Raw genomic sequence first — 27,814 nt, forward strand, 5'->3', positions numbered from 1 at the left:
GTTTATTAATAAATAGAATTTGGTTATGCATTACTTTAGACAAGCAAGTCTATCTTTTTTTTAAATATACAAAGCACAGAAGGGTTATTTAAATGTTTCATGAAGACACCTTGTGTTAGAATGTAATCTAAGTCCAGACAGACTTCCTACAACCTTAATCTTATGTAGTGCACAGAGCAGTTGTGGGATCAGGAAACAAACCAAATTATTTCCACTCCTGTTCTAAATCTACTACTGGTTAGTGACCCAGTTTTCAAGAAGAGGGTTTTTCTGATTACCTGACAGGCGCTAATATCTGTATGAAAAAAATTTAATCTTTCATGCACAACTACAACACTGCAAACAAATGCTACTGGTGTGAAAGCTGTGCTTTTGCTCTCTCAGCTTGCATGAACGATGATTAGTAGAGAGCTGATTTTTATATGTACAAGATTTCCAGATAAGAATATTCAAAAGCCGTAGCGGCTATGTGTGCATGTGATTCAAACACAAATCGTGTGGGTCCTGTCACGAATACAGCAAGAAAGCAGTGTATTTCATGAGTAGTACCAGTGAAGAGATACGCAACACTCAGTGGATAAAAGGCTCGTAGTCCCAGCTGGGAAAATAGTTCCATTATCTCCCAGCTGCATAGACATTCCATACAGCTTGGTTCTGCCTGGATGAACAGTGTGGCTTGCTGAGAGCTTGAAACAGTTCTGCAGAAAATTGTAAAGATCCTGAGACATTTCACTGTTAAGATCTGTAAGTACAAAATTGTGGTGTCTACTGCAATGTGAATAATGCTGGGGAAGGTGCATTTTCTCTTTCTTTTGGTGATTTTCACTAGCATAAGAGGTAGAAAATGTAGAAAACAACAAATCACAGCTTTATTTATGCTGTGTTTCGATGTATTACTGATCCTCAAAATGTATTTATTCTTTGCTAAGGAAAAATATATATTGAATTTGTATTCAAGTGAGGTTAGGATGAAACATAATAGAAGACTGTTCTGTTATAAAGATACCACCGGGGTATATTTTTGAGTCTTTCACTAGCTCTTGTTACAGTAAAACTAATGGGCAACACAGAGAATGACAGTGCTAATTTTGGCACTTTCATATGACTTGATACTGCATATTAAAAGGTGGGGAAGGTAACACGAGACTCATCTCATTTTCTAAAAGCTGACGGTTCAAAAGCAATAAATATACGACTTCAGACGATTTAAGTGAGTCTTTAGATGAAAGTTTCTCCCTTTATTTATTTAAATGGGGGGAACAAAACAAACAAAACAAAACAAAAAATCCAAACAAATGAGGAGATAACATATCCTGAACTTGATGTTTTCATCCAAAGATTTATGAATGAGTTGCAATTTTGATTCTGTCAGTTATATATATGGTATGTTGCAGTTTTAAAGGAACTGCAATACTTTATTAAAAGTTTTGGAAGTTTGTGGGTCCAGAAACAAAAAATAGGAACTGTATGATGATCATTCAGTTTTGCTTTATGTCATGGTATACTTCCATTGTGCTTTTTGGAGAACTGTTTTGTTGCAGACATTTGTTGCATCTTTAAAGGGACTCTTCTTGTATTACTGATATAATGAGCCTCCATGATAGGAATTTCTTACAGCATTCATAGAATAATTACACTTGTAAAATAATAGGACTGTTTAGATAATAGTCTATTCATCCCTTTGTACTTTTTTGCAGTATTTATAGGGGCATACTCTAAGATGAATACAGAATACTTCTTCTGAATCACCTTTATTTTTTTTCTGAAGACAGAAATCAAATAACTTGCTTCCTCTTCAAATATCTTGAAAGTCCTGTAAGTCTTATGTGGGAAAAGAAAATTAAACCTTACAATGCTTGCATTTCTGAGCACCACAGCAACACAAATAATATATCTTCATCAGCAAGCCTTTGCCTTGGGGCTTCAGGGGTATTGAGTCAGTGTTTTGCGTTTCTTGTGTCTCTGTTTCAAAGGTATGATCACACAAAAAGTCCCAAATTCTTATCTATGTGATGCTGGCAACTACTGTATATCAGATTGTGCAAAAAAGAATAATAAAATATACCCATACCTATAACAATCTTCTTAAAATGCTAGTGAGATACTGGTCTTTTATTTTTAGTAACTAGCACTGTTTTTCAACTCGAGAATAAATCTATAAATAATGCAAAACAACTTTGGCACTTTAAATCAAACTGGAGATATGCTTTTCTTTTTTGTTTCCAGCTTTGCAACCATAATTCAGGAGGCTAGCCATGAATTATGGGATTTCCTAAAACCAGTTTCTTGCAGTTTAGGCAAATTTTGTATTGATCACGGTAGTCAGCACCACTACCAACTGTATCTTAGTGCTAAATTGTTGTCTTGCTTTGATTTTATGTTATGTCTAATTGAGAGGGCAGAGGTTGTAGGAAATGTAGTCCTGCCTCTGTGTGCTGGAGTTGTTACTTGCAGTGTTCCAACAAATCCATTGATTTCTATAAGCAAGTATTACAATATTTTCCACTCCCAAAAGAAGAATGTAACAAGGGCCTGGCATCAGAAAGGGAGCAGAGTTCAGATTGTGTGTTTGTTTTGTGTGTCTATGAAGCAGTACCATATCTTTTGTTTTGCATTTTAACAGAAATTATTCATTAAAATAATGTGTATCTATCTATACACCAACGTTGTTAAATTTCTTTCTAAGATTTTGCAGTAACTCTGTATTTATTTCATGTTACTACAAAACAACCCAATTTTGTGTTCTATTATTTAAATTATGCATTGAGTTTATAAAAGATACTCATCACAGATGCTCTCCCAATTGCCCTCACAGTGCTGACAGATGAATGCAGTTTACCCTTCTAATGAAAAGAACACTCAAGAGAATTAAAATTAGGATTTCCTTAGATCTGAGTGAGGACTCCAAATGCTTTTCTTTCTTTCCCAACTCAATGGGTGCAGACAGACCCTTCTTGGTGATATGTTCCTTTGTGGCATGCCATTGAGAGATGAATTTCAAGTAAACTCTCTTAAAGACAATGAATTCAAAAAAGATTGATTCAAAAGTTCCCCCTTTTGCTATCAGGGTTGTAGTCCAAGAGGATTATATAGAGACATATGGCCAAAATTCTAGCCCAGTTTTCACTGGACCTTTCATTGCTGGTTGTAGGCCTAAATAATTCCAGGTACAATTTTGTATTTATAGTTATTATCCCTTGGTCATCAAAGTATCTGATTTGTGTCTATCATCAGTTATGTAGCTGTCCAGGTGACTTTTGCGTTTTCAAAATGGCAGACCAGCATTTGATAATCTCTGTGACTTATTCGCATTATCTAAACTCTTAATATAAAAATGGGATGTACAGAAAAAAGCATGTTTTCCAAAAACAATGTGGGACTGCTTCATACTGTAAAAATCAAAACCCTACCAAAACAAAACACTTCACTGCACACACGGTTCTCTCCCTGGGTTGAGCTTGAGAGGGAGGACAAGCCACATGTGACAGGTGTTCGTGAAGTTGCTAAATGTACTATTGGAAGGTGTTCAGATACTGTGGGGATGTGAGTGGTATAAGCACCTGAATAGAATAGAATAGAATAGAATAGAATAGAATAGAATAGAATGCTGGCAAGACACTTTTTTAGAAAAGGGAGCAGTGAAACTTAGACATGCAAAAATAGGATTCAGAATCTGTCCCTTGAGATGTTGAGAGAGAATATGGTGCCCATTTTCTTTGTGTTATACCTTCATGCTCCAACTCCATCATCTCATTTACGGTATTTTAGCAGAGTGGATTCCTACCCTGTGGATTAGATACAGTTAAGTAGATTAAAAAGCAGTTTCTCTGCTTTTTCTCCTGAGGACTAAAGGTGTTTTCACCCATTTGTTCAAGGACTATAAAATTAATTGCCCCACAATAGTCACATGATAATTAAAGACTCAACACCTCACTTCATTTTTAGTACTTTGCCTTACAAAACTGCTTCTTTGATGCCATTGCAGCAGATAATGATTTCCCAAGATCCCTTTATTTTCTAGTCTCAAATGTCTATTTCTCTCTCATAAGAATGAAAAGGGCAAAATTGTGGGTCACCAGCAAAAAAATAAACAGATCTCCCCTGCTTTTCTGTTCATATACTCATGGTCTGCATTCTCTTGAATGTTTCAACTTCAGTGCGGACAGAAGACAGATGACCTCTTTTCAGTACTGCTAGCACCAGCTGTGTGCCATTTAATCAGGGTTATTTCTCACTGGTAAAATCTGTGGCTTGTTTTCTTTTGCCCCAGTTGCATGGGTGCTGCAAATCTCCTGTTGTCTACTTGGGATTTGGCAAACTGGTTGTCCTCTTTTCAGGGCAAGTTTACAACATGGCTCTGTCTACTTTTCCTGCTGATGCTAACACCAGTTCAGCTCCTTTGGCATTAGCAATGCTGGAATCTTTACTGTTCATGGCTGACACCAATGTTTTTAATACCCTGCTGTGAGGTGGGTTACTTGGCACAGTATTAAAATTGCCAGTGATCCATCCATGCTAGGGCCCACAAAATTACTAACGCTGGTGGAGCTGAACCTGTGACAGCAACAGCAGGTGGGAAAATTCCTAGAGTAGGCCTATGACTCTTGATTTCTCTTTTATGTATATGCAGTAGTTCCATTTGTCCTCACCCTGTGCAAAGATATGCATGGTGTGCAGTCAGGTTGCATGCATTCTCGCATTACCTTCTGCACCCTTTAGGTTTTAGATGTCGTGTAACCTCTTACCTGCGGCCAGGAATATAGTATCATCCAATTCCCATGTCTGAGTTTTTGTCACTTACGCAGCAATGTATGTTCATCGACTTTAGCAAGGTATGTGCACTTCCATTCTTTTTTAGGGATGGTACAGAAGCAAGGCTTTACCATTAATATGGCAGTGATAGACATGTGCTAGGTGCTGTACATATAGGAAGCAGTAGTCGCTGGCCAGAAGAGTTTAGTCTAACCAAACAAAGACAGAGAATGGGGGAAGGGAGCAGAGCTGTGTGTGGTGGTGTGCTTGGAGGGGAAGTATAGAGACATAAATAATATATTCATGCAGAGGAATCAGGGTGACCATAGAGACATGGCTTGTTAATTGCTCATTGCTGTTCTGGAGCAGGTTTTGGTAGAGCCTGACTCCTGTCCTCTGCTGTCTTAGCATGCCCTCACTGCTGTGCCCCACTACAGATCTCAGCTCTGGCTGAAGATTCTTCCAGTGGCGTTTTGGTGCAGGGTGGAGAGGTCCTGGTCTGTAGAATGTCACATTGTGGAGAACAGAAGTTCTGGGAGCAGTACCCCACTCTAACCCACTGCTTTTCCTACTCTTGCCACACAGCACCTGTGCTACTGTGGGCTTTCAGGGGAGATTGTATTTGCTGTGTTTTTCTGCTGATCCATCTAAAACATCTTTTGCTACTGCCCCTATCAAAAAGCAGGTGCTTAGTGCCAGCCATATGAATAAGTATAAGCAGACATCCAAAAATGCACATGAATCAGTGGTGGCAGGACTCCATGCCAGGAACACCCAACAACTGACTGTCCTGAGCTAAGATAGCTTTGATGATGTGCACATGAGTTATCTAGTTCTGAACGGAATTCACTGTCAAAAATTTAAAGTGGTCACATAAGATGGGTTCCTAGCCTACTGGAATCATGCAGAATACTGGGCAGGGCTTGGGCATTCGAAAGAATTAACCTGTCCTGTTTCATTCCCCATCAGAAACTCCAATGCATTGGGTAATCTAAGTGTCCTTGGTCTGTCAAACCTCTGAGCCAGATTGTAGCTGGTCCCTGAATGGGTGTGCTGAGGAGGGCACAAACATTTTTAACTCTCACACAAAGGGGCCACCTATGGTTACATCCATTCTCTCAAGTACAGGGACAGTTCCCTGCTAGCACACCTGAGGTGGTAGCTGCCTCAAAGACAGCAGGGAGAAAGCTGAGCCATGGCTCTTTGTCACACACAGCCTAAATAGCTGGCTTATTGTGGAAGGGAGACCCCCCTCAATGGTGGTGTAGCAGGCAGGTAGTTCTGGGAGGCAGTGTGCAATGCCTCTTGGAACTCACATAAGTGCATTGGCCTAATGGGCACAATCTGGCCTGTTTTGGGAATAGCTTTTCAGGTTGTTAAACTGCACTGTGGTCTCTGTGGAGGGTTTTTTGTTTGTTTTGTTGATACAAGTGGAAGGCATGCATGGTACATACTCCAAATTGAGTGTTCGGGGGAGAGAGAGAGAGTAATATGATTCTAGCCTCTAAAGATGAGACCAAATGAAGGAAGATGGTCAGAAACACAGTCTGTGTTATTAAAATTCTTGGCAGCATCTGCTGTAAAGTTCTTGTTAAGAGAGATGGAAAATGGCAAAAAGATGAGAGAAACAGTGTTATGGTCCTTTTCCTCTACACAACATTAATAGTACAGGGAAGCCAAACAGACACAATTGGATTCCAAATAACCAAGTTTATTAACTATACACAAACATGCAAGACCTGGTGTTCTGACAGGGTTCTGATGGCTACAGCAATAGAAGATAGGAAGAAGACCAAGTACAACATTTCCAAACTATTTAAAGGGAAACCATCCACTTCCTATATAGTACATATTCCTCCCCCTACAGTGTATAAGAGCATACAAAAATTACAAATATATTACTATCAATAATATACAACATGCTACAAATTAAGTCTGAGAGGTGGTTTATGACTTCTCTCTAGATAATGATTCATAGACATCCCAACAGTATCTGGAACAGTGTCTGTACTTTCTGGTGTAGCTGTATCTGTGACATCTTCCTCCTCAGCAGTGTCACTTGTAGTAGAAACAGGGACGTGAAGCTCACTGGTACTATTACCAGTCATTGACTGTGTCTGTATTGTAGGTTCAGTATTTTCAACAGGTATCACTGGTGTATTTAGGTGCCAATTCCATGGGTGCTCCCAGGCTGGAGCACCCACAGGGAAAAATTAGTGGTTGCTCTGCACACACCAGCAGCCAAGATCCCTGCCCCGCCTCACCTCACCTCCACCTCCTCCCCAGAGCGCGCCACATCTCCGCTCCTCCGCCTACCTCCCAGCACTTGCCACCACCAAACAGTTGTAGCAATCTCCGGGAGGAACGGGGGAGGAGTGGGAATGTGGCGTGCCCAGGGGAGGAGGTGGGGCCGGGGCAGGGATTTGGGGAAGGAGTCGAATTGGGTCAGGGAGGGGGCAAAGTTGGGGCGGGGACTTTAGGGAAGGGGTTGGAATGGGGGTGGGAGGGGTGGGGCCAGGGGCAGAGTAGGGTTGAGCACCCACAAGCCCATAGAAGTCAGAGCCTATGTTGGTGTAAAGCCTTTTGCTGAATGAGTGCCTACCAACTGGTTTACATGTCTTCTCCATGACATGTTTGATGCTATTTCTGGCTTGATTCAAATGTGAGCCATAAAATAACAGCCCAAAGGTGAGTAAATATTAAACTTTTTTAAAGGTTCATATAACTTAATTACTTCTCAAAGAATAGCTACTGATGTACAACCTAGGTTAGGACTGAAGACATACCAAGCCAGTAGCTACTTTAAAAAGATGTGTGCTGTACATAATTACATACAGAGAGCACAGAAAGCAAGTCAAGAGATTCTAGAATGTCTTCCAAAGATGTAAGCTATTTGGGAGGAGAATACTATATTCAGTTAAAAAAAATAATATTTCTAATGTCTCATTACCCAGCACCGGATAGGGCTGCATAGGGTAACAATGAGACAATATTGTCCAAACAGACAAGATAGACAAGGTGAGGGAACAGTTAGAACGCACGAGTAGAGTGAATAATGTGACAATGGCAAATGACTTGTTAATTCACAATTATTTTATTTTATTGTGCTTTGTTTTTTGGGTGGCGGGTTTACTTAGTTAGGATTAAGCTAAACGGAAAGAAAAGAGAAGGGAGGTGGAGTGCTGGGGAGGAGAGAGTAGAAGGGACGTGTGGAGTGAAGTTTAGTTTGAAGAGACTGTGAGGTGGTTAGATCAAACATGCAATCAGTGCATGGCAGAAAAAGTCAGAGAATTTTCTACAGTTTTGACTGGAAAGTCCAGGGGTCCCTATTTTGGCTGCTTCTGCCTCTACAAGCTCAAGTCTCTGGCTGGCTGTTAGCATAACCAGACAGCAAGTGTGAAAAATCAGGACAGAGGGTAGAGGGTAATAGGCGCCTATGTAAGACAAAGCCCCAAATATCGGCACTGTCCCTATAAAATCAGGATGTCTGGTCACCCTACTGACTATTTTCTGCGGTTTTGCCACAACACCACATGGTAATGGGAAGAGGATGTATCCTCTGGGTCTTAGTGCCCTGGAGTATGTGTGGGAAGTCTAGCCTGCACAGTTCTGGGTTCAGGAGAATGCTGTCTGGAGGGAAGGTCCCAGCTGGTCACCATCAGTCATACCCCTTCCCTTCAGTGCAGCCACCCCTGCTTTCACTGCTTCTTGTCCTACCAGCTGTAGTCTTCGGCATTCTACAGTGTACAACAGATTTACAGAGAATAGAGGGATATTAAACTAGTCAGCAAAGTTAATTCTTATGCTATCTCTGGACAAGTAATCCCTAAAAGGGCTGTTTGGCAGTCATATGCAGTCATTTGAATATAGCAAAGCAATCAGTGCATTTGTAGAAAAGTACTTAAGCAACAGAAAACATCACCCTGATAATAAAGGGAGTTGCTGTCAATTGTGTTTGATTGTCTTAAGAGCCACAAAAACACAATGCAAGAGAAAAGACCCCCACACAAGCTGCTCGAAAGTTTATTTTTAAGCAAGTGTCTTCAGTGCCACCTAGAATCCAAAGTATGATGTTGAAGCTTCAACAAGAAGAATACCCTGGGGACTATAATATGGGTGAGGAACTAAATGTACATAAATTAGATGAGGAAGAGCTGAAAAGCCCATAGAAGCAGCTGGGAACAAGGAGAAACAACTAGCACTATGTGAACTAACATTTCTCAGCAGACCATCAACTCGTGCTCACAGGACCTGAGAGTCCCACAGGCCACAGAACTGCTGTCCTCCACAGTGCCATTCCAAAGAATATTAATTCAATGCATCAAACTAAAATCACAGTTAGAAGGAAAAGCCCATATTTACAAGATGACAAAGCGAAAATACAAAAAGCTCATGGAGATGTTAATTACTGGATGAATTTCCAAAATGTTCTACAAAAAAAATTACTTAATAAATCATTTCAAAGTAATAAAAAAGAGAATACAATTCAAAATTAAGAAGAGTTTGCGTACATCAAATGAGCATAAACTGGAGTCATTTGAGGTAATGACTGAGGTCTAAGTACTGTCGGTGACCTCAGAACTTATCAAGATGCTAAAAGAAATTTAAATAAGAGTGAAACAAATAAAAACATTGACAGACTCAGGATACCCATTAGATACAGGCCTCCTGGAACAGGATACCAAATCCCTTTATAAGACCTGATGAGTCAAACTCAGGCCTGCCTGGCTGCTGACATCACTATAATGTCACCCAGTAGCAGTTGTACCGCACTTCCACATGGCCCCATGACCTGCTGAAGACAAAGACTGTGGGAAGTCCTGTCTCAAGGGGTCTGACAGATAGCAGCCTCATGGCTCCTGATTGGATCCCTAACCTTGGACTCCTAACCCAGACCCTGACATCTGACTCAAACTTGGACCTTTGGTATTGACCTTGGCCTGGAACCTGATTATGAATTGGTCCAGAGCCTGAGGTTTGCCCCTGCTCTGACCCTTAGTCCTGACTGCCTCATTGGGACCATGACACCATTGCTCATTCTCAGAAGAGTAGGTTAAAAAATGGGATTTTTTTTCATGAGAATTTACACACCACTCCTTTTTCATGAGAATTTTTTGTCAAAAAATTATTTTAAAAATGAAAATTCAGCTCTAACGGTCAGGAGAGAAACTCCTCTAAAATAAGTTAATTGCCACTTACAACCTTAGTAGCCTTTCCCACCTAATCCTTCAAGAGACATCTTTTCGTTATATGTATTTGTTTATTTAAGAACAGATTCTGCCCAGCCTATAAAGTGTGTGTGTGTGTAAAGAGGTAGGGTGTCAAGTACCCCATTCCCTGTTTCGCATAAGGTCAAGCAGAATTATTGCATGTTTTCTTAGGGATTCATCCATTTTTTTCCAGTCTTACTCCTCAAGAATCACAGAGAGCTACAAAAAGGTGGGGAGAGACAAGGTGATTTCTTCTTTCCTCCCCCTACTCTATGTCCAGTCCTCATGCATAGGGAAATGAACTTTACCTCACAATAGGGTATAGTAATCTGATGCAGAGGCTGTGCACTTGGGAATTCTCCTCCATGAGTTTGTTAAGTGTGTGAAGAGTCCCACTGAAGTCCTTAAAGCTAGGCACATGTTTAAGTGTTTACTTGGCCTGGGGCTCCGAATACTCAGCAGTGCATCTTGGAAGACAGAGTCATTATATACCCCGGGCACTCCAGCTGAAGCATTTCCACTGACCTCAGCTGAGAGACACGTTCTCTCACAAAGACAGGTCCCAAGTCACTTATGGCTCTATAAATCAAATCCAATATCTTAACACCACCTGAAAACCAACAGGGAGATCAAGCAGATTCTAGATCACTGGTGTCCTGGCTGAGATGCTCTGCTGAACAAATGGAGTACCAGCTTCAGTTTCTGAGTTGATTTACAGAGTAGATGCCTGCAAACGCTTTAACCTGGAAATGCCCAAGGAGGAGAGTGCCCAAGAGAAAAAGATGTAACTTCCTAATAAGACATCTTGATGACTCTTGCTACAGGATTGTGTCACAGCAATGTAACAGAGTCAGTAAATATTGGCTCCTGCCATATGATAGGGTTAAAAACCTTCTATTTATCTGATGCATATCAGGCAACCAGTCCAGAAAATGAAAAAAAAAATAGTCTATTACCAGCACTCCTGTGTGTAGTGCCTTTAGTACGTGGCATCAGAAGTAAATGATATCTTTGGCAAATATGAAGCCAGCTGAATCTCTCACCCTGAAAGGGAACCAGGCAAAGAACTAGCCCTTCTAAACTTTCCTTGGCAGCAAGTGGTATTGAAGAGAAATCAGAAAGGGTAAGGTGCTCCTTACTGCTGCATATGGCAGGCCCAGAGGCATTGCAAATCTACAGGGCAATCCCGTGGGGACAGGAAGGGGACTGCACTCTGCTAGACAAAGTCATTCCTATTTTCCAGAGGACTATGATACATACGACAATGTCAGTGGGGAAAGGCACATTGTTGAATAAATCACATGAAATCAACAGAACTACTTCTGAGAATTGGCTTAATCTCTGAAGAGCAAGGTTACATCCTTTCCACATTTTTTTTAAGCATTAACTCTTCTAACTTTGGATATATAGAAATCAAGGATATTGAACAGGTAATGCTAATAGAAATTTTGGGGAGAGAGATAAAACTTCATGATTCAGTTAGGAATTAGGGGCAGGGTCTTTACGGAGGGGCAGATTATTCTTCATCTGTCTACTGTGGAAAGTTTTGCACCTTCCTTTGGAACTGGCCACTGTTAGTGGACAAAAAGAAAAGGAGTACTTGTGGCACCTTAGAGACTAACAAATTTATTTGAGCATAAGCTTTTGTGAGCTACAGCTCACTTCATCGGATGCATGCTGTAGCTCATGAAAGCTTATGCTCAAATAAATTTGCTAGTCTCTAAGGTGCCACAAGTACTCCTTTTCTTTTTGCGGATACAGACTAAAACAGCTGCTCCTCTGAAACCTGTTAGTGGACAGTCAGGCCTAATGGTCAAAGGAGTCAGACCTAGGGTTTAGAAGAGGCATCAGAAGCCAGGAATAGGAACCAACATTCAGAACTGGATTACCAGGAGTGAGGCAAGGTAGCGGCAGGGCTGGGTCCAAGACAGGGGCAGGGGCTGAGAGTAAGCAGGCACAGGAGCTGTCACACCCATAAGGAAATGCTTTGAGAAGATACCAAACTGCTGGGTTTAACAGCTGATCTGGTGACTCTTCCCACCATTCAGGTGCTGTAGCCAATCAGGCACCTTGCTACTCATTAGTTTTCCTGGAGACTGGCTGTTCTGCTAGTTCTGATTCCTGACACTGTTGGAGGCAGGAAACTGGATTACAGTGACCCTAGGTCTGATCCAGTATGGAAATTCCCATCTTCCTCTAAATCAGTAGAAATTCCTATGACCTCACCAATTGCATATTTGGGCCCTATATTGATATATATTCTGATTTTGCCTGTGGTTAGTATTGTTGCCCTAATTTTACAGATAGGAAAAGCAAGGCTAAGAAAGATAACATTATTTACCTGGGATTAGAATGATTTGTATTAGATTAGGTAGAGGTCAAGCGATCTGGGTCCTAATCTGGATCTGACGTTGACTTGTTCATTGACCTTGAGAAATCTCTGAACACTTCTAAGTCTAACTCTGACTTTCTTTGTAACTAATGTCTGTAAAATAAGAGCAAAGTATTATTAAAGTCAGTAACAAGATCCAGACAGAATCCATGGCTTCCTTTTTCATTTAAGATCTGAACCAAAGCACACTGGAATAAATGGGAGTCTTTTCACCAAAATCAATGGGCTTTAGATCAGGCTTTCTAGATCCCCAGAATTCATAAATGCAAACTTTCAAGTGAAGATGTCTGTCTAGTCTTAACATTATTCACTATGAATTTCTGACCCTCAAAATTGTGAAAAAAACCCTGAATTTTGGAAATAGACAATTGTGCAAAATGAACAGTATGAACTTTTTGATGTTTTTCTTATTCAATATCTCCCAGTTGCATTGATTAAATTAATTGTAAACTACTAGCATCCCAAAATGAAAGTGTGACAACAGCTTTCTTTTGCAGTCAAAGTCTGGAATGGATGTCACCAAGATAACTCCACTAGGCATAATGCTGTACCTCCTCATTTGATCCCATTCTTTAATCTATTTTTATGTTTTTTCTTTGATCATGCATGAGAACCAGAAAATATTCCAGCAAGGACAGATGTATTTGACTGCATTGGTGAGAACTGTTGTTTTTAAAATGGTAAAATGAAGAATTGGCCACATGTTAAAAAGATCACAATGGAGATTTTTGCTGTTCTTTTATTTTACAATGTCAGAAATGTAATGTTTGCTTTTGGGTAAAATTCAAATCAATGCAACCCTCATAACCTAATAACAGGTTATATATGTTATCCAATATATACTTTGTTACACAATCTATCTATGGCTTCTATTTATTGAGTCATTAAAAGTTTGTTTTTGTAAGATAGACATTATGTGAGTAGGGCATAACAAGGAATAACCCTTCATACATACCATGCTATAAATTAAATTACCCTTAAACTAAGTCATTAATCAAGTAGCTACAGCCTAATGAGACCAAAATAGACAAGAACTTGACATTTTTTCTTCAAGGGACAACTTTGTATTTATAGTATCACAGCATTTTCCATATCGTTTTATAGATTGGTTAGGTGGGTCCCACATATTTTTCCCCCCAAGTTACAAAATGGTGTGTTGGTATTTATATATATATATAATATAAGGCTAGAAGAGGAATAATACTCTGTGTCTTGAGTAGTGGGTAGTGAATAACTGCACTGACCCAGGAGGTGATCTGGTAGGTACTTCAGACGGGTGCTGCTTATTTCCCCCATGGCCATCTGCAATGATGCTGGGGGGTTTGTTTATTCTATGCTTCACCTCTGTGCATTTGCTTCCTGGGAGAATATCTGGCCCATTAGATCCATTCCCCACCATTTGCTCATCACCTGGAGGGAACATTCTGGTAACATGGTAATGCAAGAGAGGATGGGCATCCTTCATCCCCCAATACTCTTCTACACAGAAGGGTCAAATATAGCCCATAATAACTTGTATGTATTGATAGATAGATATAGATATATATAGATATAGATAGAATATTTAATACTTGCTGTTAGGATTGTGTACATAATTGTGAAATAAATTTCAGTTTGCTGTACTTAGCACTCAGGTATTTTTCTTTTCCAATATACATTTCCCTCCTTTCTATGTACACTGATCCTGAGGCTTTTCAGCTGCTGGGTGGTCTCAAACATGAAGCAGAGCAGCCTCAGGGCTGTTCTTTCTTACATTGGCTGTTCCAGAAGCTGGGGATTGCTGAGGGGCAGACTTGTCTGAGTCATGCCCCACAGCTAGGATTGCCAGTTTTGGTTCGACATATTCCTGGAGATTTAATCACATGACATTATTGTGACACTATGCCCCATATTCTTCATAGAGATATGGTTATGATATGATTATGGCATAACTAAGATGTATTTTATGCTAGATGGGTTATGTGAGATATCACTGGAAAGGTTATGATTTACTGAATATGATTATTCTATTGGTATGCATGTATCATTTTTGTATCTTAAGATAGAAATATTGTCTGTACGTCTATTACAAATGTGCTTACACCTGCGGAACACCCACTAGACAGAATGCAATCAGTCTGGATGGCTGGTTGGGAAGGGCCATTAGGGAAAACAATAGGTCTTTGAAGATGCTAATCTCCCACCAGGAAGTCTTCCAGGGGACACTACAAACAGCCTCTGAGTTATGGTTGCAGGGACATGTGACCACCTGGTACTGGACTCCATGATAATACTAGTATTTTTCCACTAACTGGGGATGGGAATCATACTGGGAGACAAAGGATTCCTGCCATATGCAAAAACTATTTAAGGCAGGGGAGTGACATCATCATGGTTCACTCTTCATTGACTTCCCACCCAAGAAAGAGGACTGCTGGAAACACCTGAGAACAAAAAGACTTGACTAGGGGAGAAAGGCTGAGCCCAAACTAGAGGGTGTCTTGCCTGTGAAAGGAATATCTGGAGTGTTAAGCTACAGGCAAGTGCAGCTTTCCTTCAAGAATCTCTGCAATCTGCCTAAAACAGTATTTAGGATAAGAGTTTGCTATTTATAACCAGGTTTTTCAGTATATTAAGCTTAGATTGCGTGTTTGTTTCATTTGCTAGGTAATCTGCTTTGATCTGTTTGCTATCGGTTATAATCACTTAAAATCCATCTTTTGTAGTTAATAAACTTGTTTTGTTTTGTCTAAAACCCAGTGTGTGGAATTCATAACTTGGGGCAGAAAGCTGTGTATATCTCTTGCCACATTGGGGATGGGGGCAAATTTCATGAGCTTACATTGTACAATTCTCTAGGCAGGGCAAGATGGTACAATTTTGTGTTTACCCTCTAGAAGGGGTGTGCACTTGAGTACTGGGCAATTCCTTAGCTGGGCCTTCCCAGGCAGATCTAATGTCAGCCTCTGTGTGTAAAACTGCAGCAGGCTATGTCCCTACTTGTATGTGTTTTGGTAAAGTGCAGTCTGAAGCCTGAGGGAGGGCTTGGCTGGCATGCCTCAGCAATACAGTGTAAAGGGAACCCACGCTTATGGGTCAGGTGGTAATGCATGATAACATGCATAACAGTTAACAGTTCCATAACAGATAACAGTTCCAGGTGGTACTCCGAAGGTAGGGGGGAACCCATTACAATAATTTTTAATTAAAGGTGAATCTTTAATTCCTGGAGACTCCAGGCCACTCCTGGAGGGTTGGCGACCCTATCCATAGTCAACCCCCTATGCCCACTGCCAGGAAGGGACTAGTACAGGAGTACATGAGTGGGGCACTACCAAATTCATGCCTGTGAAAAATGTGTCATGGCTTGCGAAATCTGGTCTCCCTCGTGAAATCTGGTCTTTTCTGTACTTTTATGCTGTACTAAACAGACGTCAGTGTTTCTCAAACTGGGGGTCCTGACCCAAAAGTTCACCGATGGGTCGTAAGGGGGTCGTGGTATTGCCACCCTTACTTCTACACTGCCTTCAGAGCTGGGTGGCCAGAGATCGCCAGCTGCTGGCCAAGGGCCCAGCTCCGAAGGCAGCGATGCAGAAGTAAGGGTGGCAATACCATACCATGCCATCCTTACTTCTGTGCTGCTGGCAGCAGTGCTGCCTTCAGAGCTGGGCTCCCAGCCAGCATATACTGCTCTCTGGCTGCCCAGCTCTGAAGGCAGCACAACCACCAGCAGCAGTGCAGAAGTAAGGATGGTAATACCGTGACCCCCTTACAATAACTTTGTGATTCCCCCACAACCCTCTTTTGGGTCAGGACCCCTACAGTTACAACACCATGAAATTTTAGATTTAAATATCTGAAATAATGAAATTAACAATTTTTTAAATCCTATGACTGTGAAGTTGATTAAAATGAACCATGAATTTGGTAGGGCCCTACATATGAGGGTTATGCTTGGGAGGAGGAATTTTCCATAGGCTAAATTTGTTGGATTTTGGAATGTGTTGCGTTTCTGGACCTGTGCATAGCCATTCAGATAAACTGGAGGACCTGACTGTATGTCTTTCCTGAGGTTCTTCAGACTTCCCAATTGAGTTCTATGCATCCCTAAATAGAACTGATTAAACCAGCAAAACAGATTTTGTGTTCATTTGGAGATGTTTTGTTCATTTTGTCATGTGTTTTCTTAAAGATACGTTTGTGATACATGTGATTCATCTCAACCAGTGATCTGAATCAGTTTCCAGCTGTTTAGGAAAGAGAGATTTTTCATCACTGCATGAAACGTAACTATGAATCAAATAAATTATTCACTTCTTATTTCTACCATATCTAAACATGTCATAACTCATTAATAAATGATTGAGAAACTGCAAGATTTTTTTTCACAGTAGAGTGTAAACTTTTGAAACCAAATACACTTTCCAAATTGGAAACAAAAAACAAATGAATAACTCTTTTTCAATTATTAGAGATGCAGGGTTTTTTTTAGTTTTGTTCTGTTTTTTTGGCCCTCCTGATACAGGGATCATAAGTAGAGATGAAAGGGAAATGTTTTTTCTAGTCCAGTAAGAATATTTTGAGATTTACAAAAAATTACCCATGATGAAATGGGACAAAAAATCAAAATCTCAAAATTTTTCACAAGCCAATAATCCAAAATAAACAAATAAATAGATAAATAAGTAAATTGATTGGGTCAATGGAAATATTTTGTTTCCATTTTAATTTTTTTAACTTTTTTTTTTAATTTTTAATTATGGTTAAATTTTTAAACAAAAAAGTCATTCCAAGCTGAAAAAAGAAACTTTAATAGTTTTGGTTTTGAGGAATCTCCATTTTCTGATTGTGACACAAAAAACCCTTGGCAAAGGGTCTCCTGTTCTTTGGAAACAACTCTCACCTCAGACTTGACAAACTCATTACACCAAATACATATCTTGTAGGATAATTACATATAAAGGGTAACATAAGATATCTACAGAAAGCTGGTAATGTGTCAAGATTCAGTATCATCATGAGATGTATGTACAGGTAACATTTAAGGAACAATGCATTTATATTGAAAGTCTGTTTTATGGACTTGGAGTAAACAGTAAAGATTAGTCATCAGGATGCTTCAATAATGGCCTATTCAAAAAAGGGGAGTTTCTGTCAATGCACCCTGCCAATGCAAGGCTCAATTGTTTAAACTTACACAATGCTACGACTTTGAATAGGAAACCATCGAAGGCAAGGACAAATAATTGAAACCACTTAAAGGTAAAAAAAAAAAAAGAAAGATTACAGGAAGACAAGGATTTAACCTATCTCTGAATAGAAACAAAAGACTGGTTTCAGCATAACAGAGTATGTGTGGAAGGACACTGCACCTATTCATTGATGAAACCCTTTGAAGAGTGGGGTATGGGGAGAGAAATTTTTGAATGCTGGATCCTGGTTTGTCTGAAACCAGCCAACTTTGCAAAAGATGGAATTTTGGGTGGCAAATCTACTTTATTATGTAGGAAAAGTAATTATTAATGAGTGGCCACAGATTCACACTTTATCGTAACCATGTGCTTCCACCACTGTCTCTTATTCCTAGTTAACTCTTTATATATAAACCTATTTTTGTATTATTAAATATGCTCACTAATGCTGTGTGGTTCACAGGAGCAGTGGTTTAAGGTAAAACTGGTAAATCAGAGTACACTTCACCTTTGCTTGCAGGGATCTGGAATTTCTCTGACTAGCCAGTGTCAGGGGCTGGATATCAGAGGGGAACGATTCAAAGGGGGTTGGGAATTGGGGTGTGCCTACAAGTTAACCTGCAAGGTCAAGTTAGGCCTAACATAGCCTAGAGGAGAGTGTTTGAGTAGCTTAAGAGCTGGTGGTGTCAGGGAGCTGCCACAAGAAAGACTCCTGTTCACTAGAAGCAGGAGGGTAACAAGGAGACTCCAGTCCTGGGTACTCTGAGGACCGTCACACTGGTGAAGAAAAGATCATTTATTGAAAAATTTCTGACGAGCTCGATTCAAAATAAACTTTCATCAGAATGGCTGCACTGTGTAGGACTGTCTTTAAATTGCAATTAAAGATCTGTAGAGGGCCAGGTAGGTGAGGTAATGTCTTTTATTGGACCAACTTCTGTTGGTGAAAGAAACAAGCTTTTGAGATACACAGATTTCTTCTTTAGGTCTGGGCTATGTCTCTGTAGAGATACACACCTAGAGATACAGGCAAACAGTAAGTGGAATGCTCTTTAATAATCAAGATTAAACTGACTGATGATCCTAATCATTAAAGACCTGTTCCAAATCCCACTCAAGTCAATGGAAGTCTTTCTGCTCAGTTGCATGAGCTTTGAATCAGGCTTCATATAGCAAACATTAGTGATTCATTGTTCTATGACTTATGACCCACATAACCTAATTAAGCTTGAGATATTTTGAGCTGTGTGGTCTAAGGGGGGTATGTATTATCTAGAGCTGGTCAGAAAAATGGTGGATTTTCCCCCAAAAAATTCATAGAAACTGTTGATGAAAAAGTTTTCATCTAATTTTTCTGCAGAAAATTTTGATTTTAGTCAAAATACCAAAACTCCGCAAATGTATTGGTTTCCCATGTTTTTCAATGAATTGTCACATTTTTGCACAGGAAGCAGAACTTTGTTCAAAATCAGTCAATCAATCAGTAAGTCCGTCGAAAACAGTTTTTTTTCAACAAGTTCATGGCTTCTGACTGTGATAAAGAGAGAGGGAGTATTTTTTTAATGCCAGTGAAGTTTACTGACATTCTTAAGAAGCCCACTAATGACCTATAAGAGCTAAGGACTGTGGATTATCTAAGTCCTAATAACATGCAGTATGTCTTCTTAAACAGAATAAAGTCTTTCCATGGGGTAGGTGATCAGATAAGGAATACATTTTTTTTTTGTCTGAGTCCATGATTGGTGAAACCTTTTATGTTCAAAGTCATGTAGTAATAACATTGCTTCAGATGTGAAGGCAAGAAATGACAATGCTATGATTTAGGCCAAGATCACTGGATGGACATTTTCATGAACATACCACAGGCTTCTCATTCTTTCTCCCATTCCTATTCCTTCTCCTAAGCTCTCTCCAAAGCAAGTAAGTCTGATGGAGCAAAATATGCACACATTGTAGAAAACATCTTGGACTGAAGAAAAGGCTGTTACAACAATAGCAGTGACACCCATTGTAACATCATCAGAAATTACTAGTGCCTCCATACCATATATGAATGCAATCAAATATGTGGATGATAAGAAACCAGAGAAGAGCAGTAAAATCCCTGAAACCAATCTACATTATTAAGAACATAACTCTGTTGAAAATAATATTAGTATGCAAAAATGCAGACCCTTTTAATGCTGAGATCCTCCTCAGCTCCTGCTCTTCAAACAGGAATTTAGTCTAGCGTCATTAGAAAGTGAACTTTATTTTAAGATTAAATAAATTGGATTTAAAATAAACATATTGAGGTTTATTGATAGGAGGGCTTTACAATTATTTAAAATTGTATGTGTTAACACACCCACGACATTCATACTGTAGCCTGTATGTCTGAGAAAGTGTTTGAAGGCTGATGGAAAATGGTTCAGGTATTACACGTTCTCTTTTTCTGTTGCAATTGTGAGAGGTGCCCCATAAAAATATGACAGATGGCTAGATGAACAGTGTTGAGCATAGACACTGTATGTGCATGCTGTAAATACGTGTAGAGTGTGCTACATGTCCAGCTTTACATAGGAGAAGGATTTTGTCAAGGAAATTCCCATCCCACAATTTGAATTCCATCCTCACCCCTTCTCATTGCTGTCTGTTCCTTTCCTTTCCTTTTCATATTTCCACCCTCACTTCCATTCAAATACTGTTAAATGACAGTAAAGCTCTATATTGGGCTGAGTGGTTGTTGGGATGAATCCTAGTTTGATGGATTTGGGCACTAGTCCTGGTCTGGTATATTATAGTATATTTGTTCTGTATGTTTGTAAAGAACTTTGAACAGTCGTGTTTTCAAATAGCTCAAAATAAAGAAATAGCTGGCTCAAACAGAAGTAGTTATTGATATGTCATTAGTTCACATGCAATCAAAACCTGTCATGGACTGTCCCTAAACAGCACAATCATTATGGTCCCCCATTGTGCATAGGGGGCAGGATGCAAGCACCTATTGGTTCATTGTTTTCTGAGTGCCATCACGCGTCACTGTTTCATGGAGACTCCTAATACCTTAGCATAGGTGGGGCTGTGCCCAAGGAATCTGCAGCTAGTTGGATCTCACAGACAAACCCCCTCTCCTCCAGGCTGTATGAAAAATAGCAGTAAAAGTAACTATATTACGCAATGGCCTGAAGGCAATGACTTTGTTCCTTTCCTGACCCCTGCAGAACTGTCTTAGCGTATAGGTGCCCTATCTAGCAGCATGTGTTTAATGATTAGCATGTGAGTAGTCTTACTGATTTAATAGGTACTGACTAAGATTAAACACAGTATTATGAATTACTATTAATATTAATAGCCATGTTTATTACAATAGTGTCTGGGGACCAGCCAAGATTAGGCCTGATTGTGCTAGGCACTGTAAAAATATGCAGTAGGAGACAGTCCCTGTTCCAAAGACATTACAATCTAAACAGATAAACACATTGTTAAATGATTTGCTGGATCAAGGCCATGATCCTGTTTCTTTGGCTGTGTACTCACCAGAAAATGATCAATAATGAACAGCCAAACTACACAGTTGTAAGTAATTTGCTTCTCTTGATACAAAATCCAGGTCAACTTTTGCTGGTTGGTTTATTTTATTTTTATTTATATGCTGCAATACATTTAAACTCTTATAAGCAAATATATATGATAAGATTTACTGAGTCAGGATGTTTGCTTTATTATGCTCTATCCATATTTGTATTTGCAGAGGTTTAAAAAACAGGGTAACATAAGGAGATATGGAGAAATAACACACTGTCACAGTAATGTCAAAAACCAAAAATTGCCATTTGATTTAGGACACTTAAATATTCCCTGTTTTATAATAAGATTGACTTTAACCATATCAAACTCTGCTAAACAATAGCAGGGACATTTTTAAAATGATCGAACATTTTAGAGCGGGTATGCTATCCTGGAGAAAATAGGTACTTTCTATATCATTGTCAAAAGACAAAAATTGCTTCTTGATTTAGGGTCCTATAAAATTGTACACAGTTGTGAGTCACTAGAAGAAATCTATAAAACCATTGTTATATGCATGGTGGGTAATTGTGACATCGATGGAAGGATTTTGAAACATCTCTCTAGTCTTTGCTGCTACTACATCTGTATGAGCACTGGAGCCCTTTGAAAAGCTTCCTGATGTTGGAGAATACTAAAAGATGACAATATATTAAGTGTTTAGATAATGCTTTTTAGATATAGGAAATTTATAGGTACTTCTGGGAAAGATGTTTCCACTTAGAAATTGATATGACCTTGACTCATGTATAAATACTAAATACAGAGCATGCATGAAGCTGTATTGAATTGACAGAGGTATATTCAGATCTTTGTGGGCATACAACCATAAACCAGTAGTCTTGGAAGGCACTGGGGAATGTAGGGACAATGGATCTGTGTTCTGGTATGTTTAAAACATTCTGTTAAGACAAAGAGAATGAGAACATGCATTCAAATAGGAGCAATACAATGAACTAGGCAAGCATGAGAAACTGTTATTAAATAATCCAAATAAATTCAAATTAATTTGAGATTACATTTGTATCTATTTTATGGTCCCGAAGGATCCTTATGCACTTTACTAACTCCAAATAAAATTTTACTCTTACATCTGCTTGGAGGATTTTGATGCCAATACTCCACTCCCCTTTCCTAATGAAGGAAAAACAGTACATCAGAGTTGAATCCCATGATCAACATCACTGAGATTTTCCTTCCTCTTTAAAAACAGAATGTTAGAACTGTGGATCTTGGAAGAAAACTTTCCCCTGAACATTGAATTAATTCCACCCTCTGCTGAAATGCTGCCATATATGGGCTTAAAAAGTGGCAGCTATTTAAACTGTGCACAGACACAATACACAACTGTTTAGGATAGAAAATATAGAACATTGTAAACACAGGGAGAATTTAGCGAGATAGAAGGGACTTACCTAGACTGGATTTTGATTAAAAAACTTGGGTTAAGAGTCTTTCAAATAGCCAAAGCTTCAGGTAATATCAGTTTAATTTTCCCTTAAATTAATATGGACCCCTGAGTCTTGTCAATTTCAATTTGTTTCATACTGACAGGTTTCAGAGTAGCAGCCGTGTTAGTCTGTATTGGCAAAAAGAAAAGATGTACTTGTAGTACCTTAGAGACTAACAAATTTATTTGAGCATAAGCTTTCGTGAGCTACAGCTGTTTCATGGTAGACTTTTAGTACAAAACTGTTATGATGACTAGCATTTAGACAGTAGGACTACATATGTGAATAAGTGCTATCTGACATAAGTGAGGCTTGCAGAAAATGGCCTGAGTGAGATAGGTAGATGTTAAATCTTTTACTGTTAGTTTTTTATACTTTAACAGGTAGTTTAGTGTTCTGCTTTTCCCCCTTCCATTAAACACTATGATTCAGACTACATATTTTAGAGTATAAAGAGTCTAAATTAAAGTGCTGATTAGATGGGTATAAAAAAGGCTTCTCAGTCAAGTGATGAGATAAGAAAGCAGGTTCAAGTTCTATTACTTTTTGAATGTACAGTTTAAAAGATGAGAAAAGAAAGCAGAAATGAAAAGGAGATTCACTCTCTTAAAGTGTCCTCACCATGTATTAAGCCATGGGGCCGTTTGTCCTGGTGGATGGAGAAAGTGATTCTATTTAACTGTAGGGATAGAATTTGTTGGCAAGCTGGTAGGAAGGGGATCATTGCCCCTTTAAGGTGCCTCCCTCCTCCCCGAGAAGTTTACTGGGAGACAAGACATACCTGCCAGTTTGTCTAGCTCAATCCCCAGGCAGGTCAGTTTATGGATGGCCCTTCTGTTTTGTTTTCAGTAGAGAAGTTTTGACCAAAATATTACATATTAATAAATTAATATCTATATATTAATAAATCCTAAGTAAGACCATCTTTATCATTTTTGCCTTGGCTAGATATAAACGTTTTTTCCTGAAATATATGTGCACCAGTTTCTTATCTGGCATAAATAAGCATGGCTCCATCAAATTCAAGGAAGCTATGCCAATTTTCACCAGCAGAGGATCTCTCCCATTGCATTTGTTGTCAAAAAAATTAGAACTCCTTCAGAACAATAAGCTCAAGCACACATCACTTTAGTGTAGCCAGGAAGAAAAAAACATTCACAAATACTTATTATTATTCAAGCTAAAATTCTGTCTAATATATTCAGAATCTATATAAATTGTCTGCTGCATACACAGTAGATGCAAATGTATTAATACGCACATCTGTGACTTGGACTGAGTGCAGTATAATTATCAGGAAAGAGAATCAATTAAAACAAATAATCTGTCGTGTGCGAAATGGGAGTCCAGTAGTAATTAATGTAATAAAACATATTCATGTTTCTCTCTATCGCCTTCTTTCACTTGTTTGATGACAGTTGATATGGACTGTCTTCAGAATGCACAAACAGCTTACCTGTAGTTTAAAGGAAACAGTGAATTTGGGAAGAAATTCATTAATAAACAGACATCAATTAATCTTAGTAATAGAATTACATCATAATTTCTGAGCAGTAGGAAGAAATAGTGACCTGGTATGTGAACTGATTTTGAAGGAACTAGAATGTGACTTTAAAGTTCTACGTTTAAAAAAAAAAGGATATTTTCTCATAGATGGAAAGAAATTAGATATTAGTATTGCCTAAAATTCTGCCAATGCTCTGTATTCTCTAACGTTGTGCTTTCTTCACATCACATTAACACATTTTTTCTGTATATGTTCAATAATATGGCTTATGGTAACATATGCTTTATTTTATAATCTTCCATTTAAAGGGGAATTGCAATATCTTATAATCTACATGTTATAATATGTTTGATTATGCAACTTGCTATAGCGTGCCTGTTAAGAAATCAAAACTGCATATAATGCCTACTTTGTAACAAGCTATTAAAATAAGACATGGCTATGTATCCTTAATTAAACACTAATAAATCATATATTATTAGAACTTTGGTGGAAAATATCAGCCCTTCTGAGGACACTACCTTAGCCCAGTTTGAGATACTCATTTCAGACAGAGTTTGCAAATTCTGATAAGCACTTGCAAATTTCAAAACCCTCAACCCTCTGCCTGTATGACCTGTATTGGTGTGTGCATTATACACACAATTATACAATGTTGTACTAGGTGGTACGCTTTACACACAGCTCAGCATAGAGGTGGAATGATACTCCAAGCAAGACGGGCTGCTTGACCTTTCATCAACCAAAAGGAACAATGACGGTTGCTCCCTGCTGTGCACTGACACAGCTCCACAAGCTGGTACAGAGGGGGGCAGAGCCAGGGGCTGACTTCCTCCCCACCTTTGTCCTTCCCCCACTGCCCTAGATGGAGCAATTACTGGGCAGATCCTAGTGACACAGCCTGTTGTTGTGATTGGCCCTTGCATGGATTACACAAGGCTTCTGCGTGCAATAAGATTTTGTATCCACGTAGCATGTCTGTCTTTTTTGTTGTTTTTTGTTATGCAAATCCAGCACCTTCCTTCCTTTGCTGCAGAGGGCCTTTTGGCAGTGACACTGGTGAGCTTCTATTCTGTATTGAAGATGGGAAAATGGAGGTGGGAGTGATACACAGGGCATGTGTTGCGCAACACAGAACACTACACTGTGCAAACTCCCTGTGCAGCAATGCATAGAAGTAGATGGGGTATGAGTGGTTCCTCAGCCATGTGAGGGTCAAATAGCACATCTACCATTGGAGAAATGTGTAGAAAATGTCTCTACCAAATGCAGAATCCCACAGAGTCTGGAGTAATGAGACATTCTAGTTTTTGTTAATTATTTCAATGTTGCTCTACCTTATGGTTGTACTGCTGCCCATCACCATCATATCAGAAAGCCTTCCACACAACGTGGACTGTCCTTAGCAAAGCCCTTTGTGGACCATTGAATCTCATGGCTTTTTCCCTGGCTCTTGCTCAAATATCATCCTTCTCTTTTTCTGGATCCCATCTCCATCTAATCCCACTGTTCTGCAGATTTGGTTATTATGTTTGGGAGCTTCTGTTGCCACTGGATTGGGTAGAATCCTGTATAGAACACCTAATTTAATCAATCGCTTTAAAATGCTGAAATGGATTATCCCACTCACACATTTTCTTTTCTATATGTTAAGAAATTACTTTCACTAAGCCCAATTCAGACTTGAGCTAAAACCACTTGCAGCTTCCAGTTTTCTCGGTATTATCAAAAGAGATTCTAAATTATACTAGTAAATAGAAACAATTTCCATCTGCTAACGAAGAATGAAATGACAAAGATTAGCATTTTAACTTGAGTCACTTACTTGTTAAACAATAAACCCTGACCTCAACGTTTATCTACTGGCATGCATGTACACATGTATGTGTGAATAGTGGTTATCAATTTATTCTTGGGGAACAAATACAACATATCATATATCTATTGCACAGTTAATATAATACACCCTGACTAGCAGCAGGAGATATAGAACTGCCTGGTTTGTATTTATACTATTTAGTATTCCAGATAGCCACATTTCTGGATGGTTCAAATTTACCTAACCCATAAGAATTTATGCCTCCTTGCTTAGTGTAGAAATTTACCTAGTCTCCTTATTTATTGTTTTGCAGCAATATCTAGCTATTACAAAATCTAAATATTTCTTGACAGCTCTCTGGAAAAATCTGAAGTTAAGAATTCATATTCATGCTGCATTAATACTTCCTGCCAGGCTGAAGACCTGATTGCTATTAAGCTGGCAAAATTCCAGGTTCTGGCCTAAGAAGTAACATTAGCCCTGTTTTCACTTTTTAATTTGTTACAAGCTATGATACATACATTCATGAGCCTAGAGTGATAGGTGGCCTTGCTTTCCTCCCACCTTTAAAGGACTTTCTCAGAGTGCCTGGTTCAAAAGAGCCTCTCACCAGCAACTCATAAAAGTAACTAAACTCTTCTGATCTTTTGCAGATCCACCCATCCACTTTGTGTAGAGAGTTAAAAAGGAGAATCTGATTTACAAATTTCACTGATGCAAGTGAACTGGGAGGCCATTTGAAGTGCCCGTAGATCCCTTTCCTTCAGATTTTTGTTTGTTGGGGGCGTGGGGTTGGATGGGTCAGGGGTTTTGAGGGGAGGCAGTTTTGAGGGCCAACTGTTTGGGGAGACACAGCCTTCCCTATGCTGGTGTAGTGTATTAAATTTCTCCCTGTAGGAATGTGCTACTTATGGTGTACTACTTATGGCTGCCAGTCCTGGTGGTCCGCAAGTAGCATTGGGGTTCCATCTGCTGACTCCTGCCAGCCGGGGTCCCAGCCGCTGGCCCCACTCAGCCTGCTGCCGGCCTGGGGTTCCATTCACCCAGGCCGGCATCTGGCTGAGTGGGGGCGGTAGCCGGGATGCCGGTTGGCAGCAGTGTGCCAATAAAAATCAGCTTGCGTGCCACCTTTGGCACACGTGCTGCAGGTTGCCGACCCCTGGTATATGACTTCTATGAGACTAGGTGACTGAAAGATCCTAAAACAGAAGCAGGGAAAGCGGAAATGATAACCATATACCCAGAAACGATGCCACATAGATCCCCAGTTCTGCAGCATATCTACATTGGATCCCTTGGCTTTTGAGTGGAAGGTGGCTTCCTAGTAGCTACCTAGTGCATTTCATCTTGAAAGTACTGTTGAAATGCTAATTAATTCTTACACCCCACTCTCTGAGGCAGCTCAACACTATTTTTTGCCATTTTACAGACAAAGAGATGGAGTCAAAGAGATTAAGTGGCTTACCCAAGGCCATAGGGTGATGCAGTGTTAGAGCTGGGATTAGACTTTAGACATGGCTGGCACCCAATGCAGTGTTCAAACCAGGACTCCTTTCCAGCAGGTTTTGATCCGCATTGTTAAGTCCACTCATTCCCTATTAGTCAGAGTGCAATGTGTACCCTCAGTCCCCACTCATGTATACTCACATTGACCCCAGTGTGGACCCTTTCAGTGGGATCTGCAGCTGTGAAAGAACATGTCTGACCAGCTTGTTCTCCTTAAATCCCTTAGTAAAGCTGGTAAAAAGTTATCTATCTTAAGTACTTACATGGCCCCATCACCAAAGTATCAGACTGCCTCACAATCTTCCATGCACTTGTCTTCACAACATCCCTGTGAGGCAGGAAAGTGCTACTATCCCCATTGTACAAATGAGGAACTGAGGCACAGATAGATTAAGTGACTTCCCCAAGATCACAAAAGAAGCCTGTAGTAGAGCAGGGACTTGAACCTAGGTCTCCC

The 27,814-nt window shown here is 39.6% G+C and overlaps 1 protein-coding gene across 5 annotated transcripts in view; it reads left to right on the forward strand.

Moving 5' to 3' along the window:
* The first annotated feature begins 444 nt into the window (after nucleotides 1-444).
* The window catches only part of CNTN6 (contactin 6), a 223,589-nt gene continuing 196,219 nt past the window's right edge, over nucleotides 445-27,814 (forward strand). For 4 of the 5 annotated variants that reach the window (XM_043518977.1, XM_043518978.1, XM_038411465.2 and 1 more), the window contains exon 1: nucleotides 445-744. The gene's annotated coding sequence lies outside the window, so the exon portion shown is untranslated. The remainder of the gene's footprint in view (nucleotides 745-27,814) is intronic. The other variant, XM_038411462.2, reaches the window with a different exon arrangement.

Source organism: Dermochelys coriacea, chromosome 7 (assembly GCF_009764565.3).
Source record: "Dermochelys coriacea isolate rDerCor1 chromosome 7, rDerCor1.pri.v4, whole genome shotgun sequence".
NCBI lineage: Eukaryota > Metazoa > Chordata > Testudines > Dermochelyidae > Dermochelys > Dermochelys coriacea.